General features: G+C 37.3%; 1 protein-coding gene across 2 annotated transcripts in view; it reads left to right on the forward strand.

The window, feature by feature from the left end:
• The window catches only part of DIAPH3 (diaphanous related formin 3), a 516,843-nt gene that overhangs the window by 16,533 nt on the left and 486,687 nt on the right, over positions 1-13,623 (forward strand). The window lies entirely within an intron of this gene.

A 13,623-nucleotide genomic window follows, 5' to 3' on the forward strand; every position in this document is an offset into this window, starting at 1 on the left:
AGGCATTCTTAGAGAAGGGATGCTGTGCATGAGGCTCATAAACCAACAAGGCTCTACAATATCTACATGTGGATCTTTGGAGATTGTTTGATGATAGTCTTGGTGCTAGAAAGCTGAGTTTATAATATTTTGTGGAATTTAGTGGTTTCCAACCCTGGTTGCACCTTAGAGTCACCTGGGGGAGCTTTAAAAATACTGTTGCGATGCCCCACCTTTGGATATTCTGATTCAGTTGGTCTGGGATAGGACAGACCTGGGACCATCAACATTTCTTAATATACTATAACCCACCCTTAGTGTAAATTTATCCAGTCAATATAGTACTTAGAAAAAAAACAAGTACTTCAAGTATTTGTTGTTGTTGTGTGCTGTCGATTCTGATTCATAGTGACCCTATATGACAGGGTAGAACTGCCTCATAGGATTTCCTAGGCTGTAATCTGTAATCTTTGTGGGGAGCCCTGGTGGTGCAGTAGTTGAGCGTTCGGCTGCTAACAAAAAGGTCAGTAGTTCAAACCCACCAGCCGCTCCTTGGAAACCCTATGGGGCAGTTCTGTTCTGTCCTATAGAGTTGCTATGAGTCAGAATCGACTTGATAGCAATGGGTTTATAATCTTTGTGGGAACAGATTGCCATGTCTTTTCTCTTGTGGAGCGGCTGGTACGTTCAAAGTGCTGATCTTTTGGTTAGCATCTGAATACTCTAACCATTGTACTACCAGGCCTCATGTTCAGTTAGGTTGAAAACCACTGGCCTAAAATGTTCCCTGCACTGCTAAATGCTAAAGATTCACAGATGAATGAAACATGGTTCTTGCCACCTAAAAATAAAGAAGATGAGACATAATCATAGACAATTAAACTGCAAGACAAACCAGTGATCAGTGACCCAAGTCATTGTCAACAAAAATGCTATGGCAGGACAGAGGTGGGACTGTCAACATTTCTTACTGTATTATAACCCACCCTTAGTATAAATTTATCCAGTCAATATTGGATGCATTCCTCCAACTCTGCCTGTGTACTTTGCATCTCATTCTTTCATCCTTCTCAATATTAGCCTTTACTTCCTGAAGTCCAGGCAACATGCTGGCTCTGGGGGTATGGTAGCAAAGTGAACATGACAAAAATCCCTGCCCTAAAGGAGCCCAAGCCCAGTGGGGGAGACAGACACACATTTAAATCAACATAAATGAATTAAAATGCATTAGAGAATGATTTCAGGTCCCAGAGGGGAAGGAGACTGTTGAGATAGCCTTGAGGAGAATGTGGATGACCTCAACAAAGGTGATGCCTGTTGGAAGGAAAGAGACTAACATTTATTAAATCCTGCTAACTCCTAGGTAGGAGTCCCCTGGGTGGCGCAAACGGTTAAGGGCTCAACTACTAATTGAAAGTTTGGCAGTTTGAACCACAAAGAGGTGCCTCGGAAGACAGGCCTGACAGTCTGCTTCTGAAAAGTCACAGCCTTGAAAACTCTGTGGAGCAGTTGTACCCATGGGGTCACCATGAGTTGGAATTGACTCGATGACAACCACCACCAAGAGAACCATTAGCTAGTATGTTACGTACTTTACAAGGCCTTCTCAATTAAGTCTCCTAACAAGCCAAGGCACGTACTTTCTACCTCATCAATAAGGAAACTAAACCTCAGAGAGTTTAAGTAACCTGTCCAAGGTTACAAACCTGATCAGTATCAGCTGGATTCCAATCCAGGTGAGTGTGATCCCAGAGCCCAGTCTCTTGACCTCTGCCCTCTATTCTTCATTGTGCCAGAAGAATGCGAGACAGGATGTTAAGAGTCACAAGACAACGACAGCAACAACAACAAAACAAAACCCCAAACCAGTTACTCTCGAGTCGACTCATGGCGACTCTACATGTTTCACAGTAGAACTGAGGTCTGGCGGGTTTTCAATGGCTGTAATCTTTTGGAAGTAGATCACAAGGCCTTTTTTCTGAGCTGCCTCTGATGGATTCAAACTGCCAACCTTTCGGTTAGTAGCTTAATGCTTGACTGTGCCACACAGGGCAGCATCAAGTAGGAATTGACTCTATGGCAACTGAAAAGAGTCACAGGAGAGGCCCAAAGAAAGTTTTGTGGTGATCCAGAGAATCTTCACGAAGCAGACAGCATTTGAAAGATGAGTAGGTGAGCTCGTAGAGTAACAGAAGCAGCCTGAGCATACATGTATTGAGAGGAAAATGATGGTAGGTTGATTTAACACAGGGATCGTTTACACAGATGTTGGAAGGGAAAGAGCAAAAAAGGAGATGCTGAGGTCACCCAGAGATTAATAACTGTGAGATGGAAAGAGGTTCCTAGATTGTAGGAGCTGGAGGAGGGGCAGCCACATGGCTGGTGCTGGGTGGTCTACAGGATCCCTGAGGCTGGGCTCAGACACCTGTGGAGCGCTCGCTGTACCATCTGTGCACAAACTTCTGAGGGGAGACGCTTTAGGGCTGAACTCAGACTGCTGAGGGGTCTGTGGAGTTATGTTTAAAAAGTTATAATTAAAGTTTTTTTTTTTTCCCTTACCCTCTTTTTTCCAAACATGCTTGGCTCTTATTTTTTTCTCTCTGGACTAATTCTATATTAAAAAAAAGAAAGTTGTGTTGATATAATAGAATTAACTGAGTTTGTACAAAATTTACCTTTATTGGCTTTACGGTGTTTAGGGAATATTTCTAATTCCTTCTAGTAAGTGACTCCTGGCAACATAACCACACAAGTCAGTAAAGGCCCTGAAATAAATGATTATATGAGTGTACACCTGTCTTTTTTGTTCCTGCCCTGTGTATCTTATGCAAAGTACTGATTCAACTGTTATTACTGTTTAAGTTGAGTATTTAAGAAAATGTTTTTATACGAGGAACAGAGTTTTTAATTCTTGTTGACTCACCCAAGGTGGCTGGTGGATTTGAACAGCTGACATTTTGGTTAGCAGCCGAGCTCTTACCCACTGCGCCACCAGAGCTCTAATTTATATTGAGAAACGGAGTTTTTAATTCTCATGGAACCTAGATTCCCGGATTCCATGGAGGTTGAAGTGACCCACCCAAGCTATCGCCCTAAGATGATCTGTGAACCTTGAGCCTTGAGAAAACTGGTCTCTGAAAGTCACCTTTAAGTCAAACAATAGTCTAGCCTTGGGCTTTTATAGAATTATCTGTGTGCAGTCAATTTCAACAAACAGAAACTCTAAAGGTCAGGCTAGAAGCTCTGTCTTAGGGTAAATCAGTATTTATTTTAATTGTTCTTCAAGACAATGTTGTATGAATCCCTCATGGCCATAAATTGGTTTTCATCAGTTCTATTGCAGCCCCTTTTCCATGGCAATGTGTAATTACTAGCGATAAGATACGGTATAGAATCTTTGGAAGTTCTTTGGAACATTTTTGACTATTTGAAATGTTATCCTGATTTGCAAATTGTATATTAAATAAAACCAAAAAACCAAACCCTTTGCCATTGAGTTAATGGCAACCCATAACAACCCTATAGGACAGAGTAGAACTGCCCCGCAGGGTTTCCAGAGATTGGCTGGTGGATCTGAACTGCCGACCTTTTGGTTAGCAGCCAAGCTCTTAATAGCGCTCCAGTTAATTTCTTTTATTGGCTTAATGTGTTTTTGTTTTAACAATACTTACAAAACACTTGTGACTATTCAGTTACAAGAATAAAAGCCAAATCCTTAAAATGGTCTGGGATTGATCTTGTCTCCTCCTCCCTTCTCTCTCACTTCATTTCCTACCCTCTTCCTGAAGGCTGTAGCTGTTCTGGCTTCCTTGTTCCTTGAACATGCCAGTGGCCTTTGGTTTGGCTCTTCCCTCTATCTGAAACACTTTCCTTCATCTCCACATAGCAGATTTCACTTCATCCACTTTAAGTTCTTTGCTCAAATTCCACTTACTTAATGAGGCCTATGCCTACCCCAGGCCTTCGTCCCCATCTCCCCTCCCCCATTTAAAATTGCAACCTGCAAACTCTGCCCTGGCTGAATTCCAGGCCTCTTTACCTGATAGGGTTGCTATGAGTCGGGTTTGGTGTTTTGGTTTTACTCTATACTACTTTTCTTTTTCCTCAGGGCACTCATCACCTTCTAACATTTACTTAGTGTGTTTATTGTCTATTTCCTCAACAGAAGGTTAGTTTCCTTTACGATGGTGATCTTTTTTTATTCACTGTTGTATCTCATGTCAAGAACATAGTAGATGTTTAATAAATATTTGTTGGATGAATGTATGAATAAATGAACATATTAGTAGTCTCTCATTCTGTAGGAAGAACTAATTTTGTATTTCAGGTTTTACCTAAATCGTGGTTAAAATGTTGACTTCAGTCTTAGATCATTGCTCTAATGTTTGCATGTTAATTAGCATGTATGAAGTTAGCTGGTAGAGCCTCTCCCTTTTCTTCCAGGTACCATTAAGTACCTCTGTTATGGTACTTATGCTACTGTCTTGCATTTTGGCTATTTGCTTACATGTCTTTTCACTCTTGATTGTAAGCTCCTGAGGCGAGGGATGGGGTCCTCTTCATACTTAATATAGGGTCGTGCACATGGTGGTGGCTTAATTATATTGTGTATTGGGAAAAAAGTAGGTTATGAGACTAGATCTTGTTTGAATAATCACAAGTCTTAGATGTTTTTCTTAGATTTTGGCATCATGTCCTCATTTATGTTAAGGGATTATCAAGTAAGTGGTATTTGCCTCAATTTTCTCAAGATTGCATGATATCATTTACATTTACAAGAAAGAAAAATGATAGATTTCTTTTATCTCTGCCATTAATAAGTGTCACAAAATAGAAAAATAAAGCTAAGTCAATATATTATTGTTGCCACAGAAATTGAATTTGTGTCAAAAGGATTTGTGCTTGTGATGTAGTGATTCTTATATTTTTCTTGGAATTAAGTCACTAGCAGGTGACAACATCAATAATTCACAAAACCAAGGAGCTTTTTGAGATTGGTTAATTTATATATGTGAATTAGAAAACAAATGAATAATGTGCTTAATATATTCTGACATAGTTGAAAATATGCATTAAAAACCCAGCTTTTTTAAAAGTCTCTGTGCACAGTATTTATTAGATTTTTTAGATTTTCATTTACTAATACACATTTTTATTTGAAAAGGAACTAATCTGCATTTTCTGCTTAGTGTGAAGAGTATTATCCATGGTAACTTAAAAAAAAAGCTTTTCTCATTATAAAAGTATATGTGCTCATTGTGGACAATTGGGAAGATACAGGAAAGTACGAAAAAGATCCACAATCCAGATATTTACAATTAATAATGGTTTCTGTCTTATTTTTTCTATAAATATGTGTCTGTTAATGAAGTTAGAGTTATATTTTATGTACAATTTTAAGGATAACTTTTTCAGTGTAACATTGTATTGTAAGCTTTTTCCCATATGGCAATACTATAATTTATTTAATCTTTCTCATGTTTTGGAAGTTTTAGGTTGATTACAGTTATAGCAACGTAATATAATGTTATAGTGATACATATTTGTATAGAAACCTTTGACTGTATTTCTTTTTTTTTTATTTCCCAAGTGTTAATCTAAGAAATAGAATTACTAGATTAAAGACCATGGAATAGGATTTGTTTCACCAAATTGTTCTCTAAAAAGGTTTAACCAAATTTCTTTCCCCTATATGATGGTGGAGCCCTGGTGATGTAGTGGTTAAGAGCTCAGGCTGCTAACCATAAAGGTTGGCAGTTTGAATCTACCAGCCGCTCCTTGGAAACCCTATGGGTCAGTTCTTACTCTGTCCTGTATGTAGGATTGCTGAGTCAGAATCGAGTCGATGGCAATGGGTTTGGTTTTTTTTTTTACTTTTATGTGATAGTAGAATGTAAACAAATAAAATTCCTTTCAAATATATGAGAGATGATGTCCGATTCTATATTAGCCTTAGGAATACATCTAGGCGGCTGAGGCACTCTCAGAAGTAACCTAGTAGTGTGGGTAATTATGAGGATGATTCTGAGAATTTTGCTGTCTGTGTAAATCCATCTGGAGCAAATTCTTTAATTGCTTTTCAGCATTTTCCAGACAATGAAAAAGGTCTTGGATTCTTGCGACCTAGAGCTAAACCTACTTTTGTAAAGTGGTGCAGAGATTTAAATCAGTCTTCACTGGACACATTACAGAAGAGTTTTTGATCTAGTAGGATAGGTGAAAAGAGCTGGAACAGCTAAAGAGAAAATCTTAAAGTATTAAAACTGTGTTATTAGAATTAACCAGTTGCTGTCGAGTCAGTTCTGACTCATGGTGACCCCTTGTGTCTCAGAGTAGAACTGTGCTCCATAGGGTTTTGAAGGCTGTGACCTTTCGGAAGCAGATCGCTAGATTTGTCTTCCAAGGACCTTTGGGTGGGTTCAAACTGCCAACCTTTCAGTTAGCAGTCGAGCGCTTAACCATGTGCACCACCCACAGACTGTTATTAGAATTAGCTGTTATGTTTTCCCTTAATTTTACCTTAGTTTTGAATGAAGTCGTTGAAGAAAAAGAACATTAGAGTTATGATAGAATAAAAAATGATCTGTTAGGTGCCCAGGCACTGTGATGTACAATCCAGGTGAGAGTTCCAAGCTATAATTTGACAAGTCCTTTTCTAGAGAGGTGATTGTTTCTTAGATGGTATGTGGCAGCTTTTTGATCCTTTAGAAAATGTTCTTATGATCTTATTAAAATGAATTTTTTTCTCTTTACTTATGTGGATACTTGAAAGGTATCTCCCCCTTTTGAAAGCTATCTTGATAACTCTCCTTTCACAAAGTAGGAATTATTGAGAAGAGAAGTCTGGATTCTGGGGTCTGTGAGAGAAGAGACACCTGGATAGTGAATTCTTTTTGAGCTAGGATGTATTAGGATTCTAAATACATGGACAGATTAAAAGAGACTGAAGACTTTTTCTTAATTCTTACCTGTTCCCGATATTTCCTCACTTTTTTCCATCTCAGACTTGAAAAATGGCCACGTAAAGTGCCAGTCAACTTTAAAAGCTTTCTTTACAGTATCAAAGAGCCAGCTCTACTCGTGTCCTCAGGGCTATGAAAGCTTCAGTGTTTTTTTGGACCATTTTAAGATATGGTTAAATTTGGAGCCCTTGAAGAATAGTATTTTCATACATAGGTGTGTTGTGACCAGAGAGATGACCCCTAGATAGACTCTGTAGGTGTGTTTAGTGTCGTGGTTAGTAGTAATGTTACACTTACTACATTTCTGTAGTCTCTGTAATTAGTGTTGACATTAAAATAAACACACGTATGTGTACCAGAGAATATACCATGGACTGCCAAAAGAATGAACAAATTTGTCTTGGAAGAAGTACAGCCAGAATGCTCCTTAGAAGCAAGGATGGCAAGACTTTGTCTCACTTACTTTGGACATGTTATCAGGAGGGGACAGTTGCTGGAGAAGGACATCATGCTTGGTAAAGTAGAGGATCAGCAAAGAAGAGGAAGGACCCTCAAGGAGCTGGATTGACACAGTGGCTGCAACAGTGAGCTCAAGTGTAACAATTGTGAGAATGATGCAGGACCAGGCAGTGTTTTGTTCTGTTGTACATAGGTTTGCTATGAGTCAGAACCACTCGATGGCACCTAACAACAACAACATGTGTACCGGAAATGTAAGTAGGTTAAAGTATACTTCATATGTGTACTGGGAAAGGAATAAGATGGGAATTAAAACAATGTGAACAACACTTTAACATATGAGCAGTAAACAAATTATGATTAAGAGAAAACAGATAATTTACTTTTTTACCTTAAGGTATAACTTTGCTGTAATCTTAGTAACCTGCCATTTACTCATTTTGTCAAGCAAATAGTATTGTGTCATGGTTTGATATAATGAATAACCTTTGTTATACAAGTACTATGTCTATGCTTATATTATTAAATTATTATACCTTAGAGATAGGCAAGGCATTTGGATAAGTGATGAAATTGGTAATTCACACTACGTACTAGATGTTGTTGTATTCTTTAAAACAGTACTAGTTGGTACCTGTCACTTCTTTTGTTGTTGTTGTTAGGTGCTGTCGAGTTGGTTTCGACTCATAGTGACCCCACTTACAACAGAACGAAACGCTGCCTGGTTCTGCGCCATCCTCAAAATTGTTGTTATGCTTGAGCCCATTGTTGCAGCCACTGTGTCAGTCCATCTTGTTGAGGGTCTTCCTCTTTTTCGCTGACCTTATACTTTACCAAGCATGATGTCCTTCTCCAGGGACTGGTCCCTTCTAAAAACATATCCAAAGTATGTGAGACGAAGCCTCATCATCCTTGCTTCTAAGGAGCATTCTGGCTGTACTTCTTCCAAGATAGATTTGTTCGTTCTTTTGGCAGTCCATGGTATATTCAGTATTTTTCACCAACACCATAACTCAAAGGCGTCAATTCTTCTTCAATCTTTCTTATTCATTGTCCAGATTTTGCATGTCACTTCTTTGATGGCATGCAAAACCTGTCCCAGTTGTACCAGCCCCTTATCTTTCACTTCTTTGAATTTCTCTTGTACTTGTTATCTGTACCATTCATTTAGCCTCTTTTAGTGATATCTGGCTTTTTAAGTAGACCATATAATAAGAGATTCATATGTGTGCAGGCCAAGGGAATATTTAATGGCTGATAGTGGTGGAGTGAGGAGCGAGGTTTCTCATTTGCTCTTAGGCTAGCTGCAGCAGCATCACCCAGGAGCCCTTTAAACATGTGGATTCCTAAGCCCCAGCTCAGACCCACTGAATCAGAGTTTTGGGAGGCTGAGGCCCTGCAATCTACTTTTGCCAAGAAAGCCTTGATGTGACTTTCTTGTCACACTAAAAAGCAAAAACCAGCTGGTTGAGAAGGTCTAGTCTATGAAAATTGGGTCTGAGTCAAGTATGTTTGGAAGCTTTAATCCTATAGGTTTTTCTTTTGTTTCTTTTGTAATCCCTCATAAAGTTAAAGGATGTAAATTTAATGGAATTAAGTTGCAACAGCAAAAATTATTTTTGAAAATACCAATCATTTGGCTTCAATGACAGTGACAAATTGAACCAAGCCCTCTAGCTTGACACCTGGTGGTGGCTATCATGTACCTAATGACGTCAATGGACAGAGCCTTTGCTCCATGATTCATATGTGCTAAGCAATGAAATAAAACATAAAATTTGCTAAAAATTTGGGGTTACAGCTTGGAATCTTTTTCATTGCTTGTAGCACTTGGGGGTTTTTATGTTACTTTGTGTTATATAATTTATTGGTTCTTTGTTACTTGCTTGTAAACTAAGCTGGGTGAGGGAGGGACTCATTGTTCATACCTCTTCATAGTCACAGAATTCAGCACAGTGCTCTCAAAGCTCTAGATCTATTTTTTGTCAGCATGTACTGTCTTCAATGAAAGTTTTGATGCATTACTTAAATGGGAACAGAGAAACTTGTCTTCTGTGTTTCTACCCTTTTTTTTTGGATCCTGTGTTCTTTAGAAGAAAAATCTGTAAAGGCTTTTCTGACTCTTTCAATCCCAGAGTGATCCTCTTGACCATACATTTCAGGAACAGTTATTAGCAGAAACATTATTGTTATCTCTCTATATTTGGTGCTTCTTACTTTTAAGGGAGAAAATAGAATTAGCAAACTGAGAAACACAGGACCACAGGAAGAAGAGTGAGTTTCTGGCTCGGTATATGAGAGGTGTATGAGAGGCAACCTTAGGAAAAGAGCCCCAATGTATTTTAATACCACACCTTAATCAATTACCAGTGGTTCTGTGTAAAGAACTGTTTATATTTTGATGTTATCATCAGGTTTATTTTATCCCACTGCTGTAAAGCGTTACTAACACTTAATAGAATAATAGGCCAGGAAATATAACTAAAAGTCACAAAGTCACCTTTACTTAGGTGTAAAGTTTTAAAATGTTTAAAATTGTATCTTTTAACATATATATTAAATGCATATATGACATACATCATATGTATGTATGTCAAAAATATATGTTAAATGCATATGACATGCATCCATGTATGTCATATATATATTACATATTTATCTGTTTTTTGGTTTAGTTAAATATAATGCTAAAAAGTTACTATCAGGTTATTATTTTTCTCAAGGTGTTCCTACTTACTTCCATTTAATAGTCAATTTTATGTTTCATATTCCTTCTTGCAGTGTATGTCAACAAATACTTCTCATGAACTGGATTGATGCATGCAGCTTCTATTTTGCCCAGTGAGAAAATAGTAAAGAACATTGCTGGTGGCTATAAAACAGGCACTTCTTCATCTTTAAGTGTCTTGATTAACCAGACATTTAAGCATATCTCAAGTACCAGTATAAAAGCAATATATTTGTGTAATAAAGTTTTTTTTTTATTTTTTAAACTAAGGACATTACCCTTACAGTTGTGTATTTACAAAAGTAAGGCAAAAACCTCACAAAACCATCTGAGGGTTCCGTCTCATCTTCTCTCTCTTTAGTAGCAATTTCAACTTAATGGATAGTCATCTTCTTAGAAGTGTATAATCTAAACTGGTAGGACCATGAAATAATGTACACTTTTTAATGATAAACTTGAATTTAATATTAACATTCAAACATTCTATAAAAGGGTGCCAATTGATACCACCTTTATATTTTTTTCACAGCGAAGTTCGATTTCATTTTTGTAGTTTTCTTTAAGTCGTCCTTGAAGTAGACTGTCATTGGAAATGTCAGTTTTTCGGAGCTATTACTCATGTTTAGATCTATTCAAATTTTAATGCTAATGTGCCTTTTCGGTTTTTTTAAGATTGCATGTGTGTAAACTAATAGACTTTTAATCTCTATTCTTCTGAGAGCTAAATCTTGAAGTGAAACCTATTCTGATTTTAGATCAGTTTTCTAGCCACTTACTCTGTTATTCAGTATCTCTAGTCCTTTCATGGGCCATTGAATTTGCTGTCATTTCCTGCCCTACTGGCTTCACTTGCTGATGGTGAGAATCGATAGGTGTTTTCCCAGAAAAGAAGGAATAATAAACTTCACCTTAGCTTTTTGCTTTTCTCCCAGACGTTGTTATACTTTCCACACCTACATCCTATTGAGTTATCTTATTTCTGCTTGTTAAACTTTCCCTGCATTATACTTCTTTCGTGATCATCACTTTTTTTTAAAAGATTATTTGTCATAATATAGGTTGTAACTGGGCTTATATATATAACTACATAGTTTTTAAAAAAATATGTAAGAACAAGTTATGCATTTAACAAAATAAGTAATCCTTTAAAAAGCTAGTCCCTCAATAAGATGGTTTAAGAATATCAAAAATCTATGACAAAAAATGGGTCTTGTGTGATATACTGTATCTCTCTCTGTTTTTTTTTTTTTTTTGAAAATTATGAGTCCAACTCTAACTTAAAAGACTGTCCAATTTTAGGCTGTTAAAGGTATATAAAAATGCCCTTCTTAGATGTTTATATCTTTTGGATTTTACATCATGTAACTTACCTTCCCTACTTTTTCTATTTAGTACTTTCTATACCTTCTATGTAGTTTTTAGATCATAAATCTTGCATGCCTTAGTCTCATTTCTCTTAAAATTGTCTATTTTCATTGTCTCCTATCTTGTTTTTAATACCACTTTTATGGCATTTTCCTCAGGCAGCTTAACCTGGTATTTGTGAATATTTCATTTATGCAAGTAGATGTTTTCTGTTTATTGTGGCATGGTATTCTGTATAGGATTCCAGCTTTATGCTTTGTTTCTTTGGCCTTACTTTTTTTTAATTAATAATTTATTTTTTGTTGTTGAAAATACACACAGCAGAACATACACCAGTTCAACAGTCTCTACATGTATAATTTGGTGACACTGATTACATTCTTTAAGTTGTGCAACTATTCTCACCCTCCTTTTCTGAATTCTTCTTGCCCATTAACATAAACTCACTGCCACCTAAGTTTCTTATCTTATCTTTTGAGTTGCTGTTGTCAGTTTGATCCCACAGAAATAGTTCTTAAAAGAGCACAATGCTCAAGGCAGACATTCTTTACTAGTTAAGCAAAACTATTGTTTGATTTAAAGAATACTTCAGAGGATATTTTTGGTTTAAAGTTTAGAGATTATTTTAGGGCACTGATTTCAGGATTCATCTAGCCTCAATGGCTCCAGAAAGTCTGAATTCCATGTGGACCTGAAGTTCTGATCCACATTTTACACCTTTTGATCAAGATTTTCTTCTGTCAAATCTTTGATCAAAATGTTGACTAATGGTAGCTGGTCACCATTCAGTTCTGGTCTTATGGCAAAGTAGGCAGTTGTTCATGGAGGCACTTAGTCGTGAATTCCATTTCCTCTTACTATTCCTGACTCTCCTCTTCCTTTGTTGCTCCAGGTAAATAGAGACCAATTAATTGTTGAACCTTGGAAGTCTACTTTCGAGCTTCTAAGACCCGAGGCACTCCGCAATGAAGTAGGAGGTAGAACAGAAGCACTAAACACGGTATTAAGCCAGTTACCTGGCATGTCCCATGAAACCTTGATTTGGCCTTACTTTGTAAGCATTAGGTGATTTGGCTTGCTTCTATGTCAGAAGTTGGCCACATTCCTGTTTTTTTTTTTTTGTCACAGGAACTTGCAGTGACTCCTTTCAGGGTGAGAGATATAGGTTGTGATTGAGGTAATTTCTCTGCTTGGAAAATAACCAACAAAAGAGAGATGTGGTTAACCAAATGCAATGAGGCTGGACACCTGTTTTAACAGGAAAGTACACATACGGCAGGTAGTCAGAGGAAGTGAGCCCCAGGCAGCCATTTTCACTGCCCCTTTTCTCTGCAAACTCAGAACCATGTAGTTTTTAATTCTAGTAACGTAACTCAGGGTTGAGACTCTGGCCCAGAGTGCCTTAGAAGTTTTATAATCCTACCCAGGATCATACCCACTCTTAAGGACCTCTGTGCATACTGGTTAATTTAAAAGGCTGAAGAGATCGATAAAAAACAATTTTTTCAGCTCAGGATTAGATATTATTAACCCTTAGTTAATCCAGTATTTATCCTGATGCCCCAGGTCAGAGTAAGAAGTTCTAACTCAGCACACAGTTCAATCTAGAACCTAGTGGTGGGGCTGATGGTCCTTATTTCAGCTACCTTCTCTTGGAAATATATGAAGTACATTTTGGTTCTCTCCCGTTACTTTCTTACCTCTGTACTAGAGGAAGGAACATCTTGGTCAAAGGAAGCGAGAGGAGAATCTGGGATAGTGATTTATATTGCACAGTTTTCATCTGTATCATCATTGAGGCATATACATGAGTAAAAAGGTGTACTCCTGGGTGTAGACATGAATGATAAATTTCATCCTGTTCAGTAACTGTTGAATTTAACTATGTGCCACTTACTCTGTTAGATGATGATTGCTAACTTATGTCTTTTTATACTTACAAAATAAAATAACAGACCTGGCTTACTGTTCAGAATATATGTTTGACCCTTTGTCTGCCCTTTCGAAGGATCTAAAGTTACAATGAATAAGAAGAACTGGAAATTGATTCGAGCTACTTGAATATGAAATCTTGCCTGATTCTGGGATTTGTAAAACTTTAGATTGCTGTTTTTTTTTTTTTTTTTTTTT

This window comes from Trichechus manatus, unplaced genomic scaffold (assembly GCF_000243295.1).
Source record: "Trichechus manatus latirostris isolate Lorelei unplaced genomic scaffold, TriManLat1.0 scaffold00173, whole genome shotgun sequence".
Taxonomy (NCBI): domain Eukaryota; kingdom Metazoa; phylum Chordata; class Mammalia; order Sirenia; family Trichechidae; genus Trichechus; species Trichechus manatus.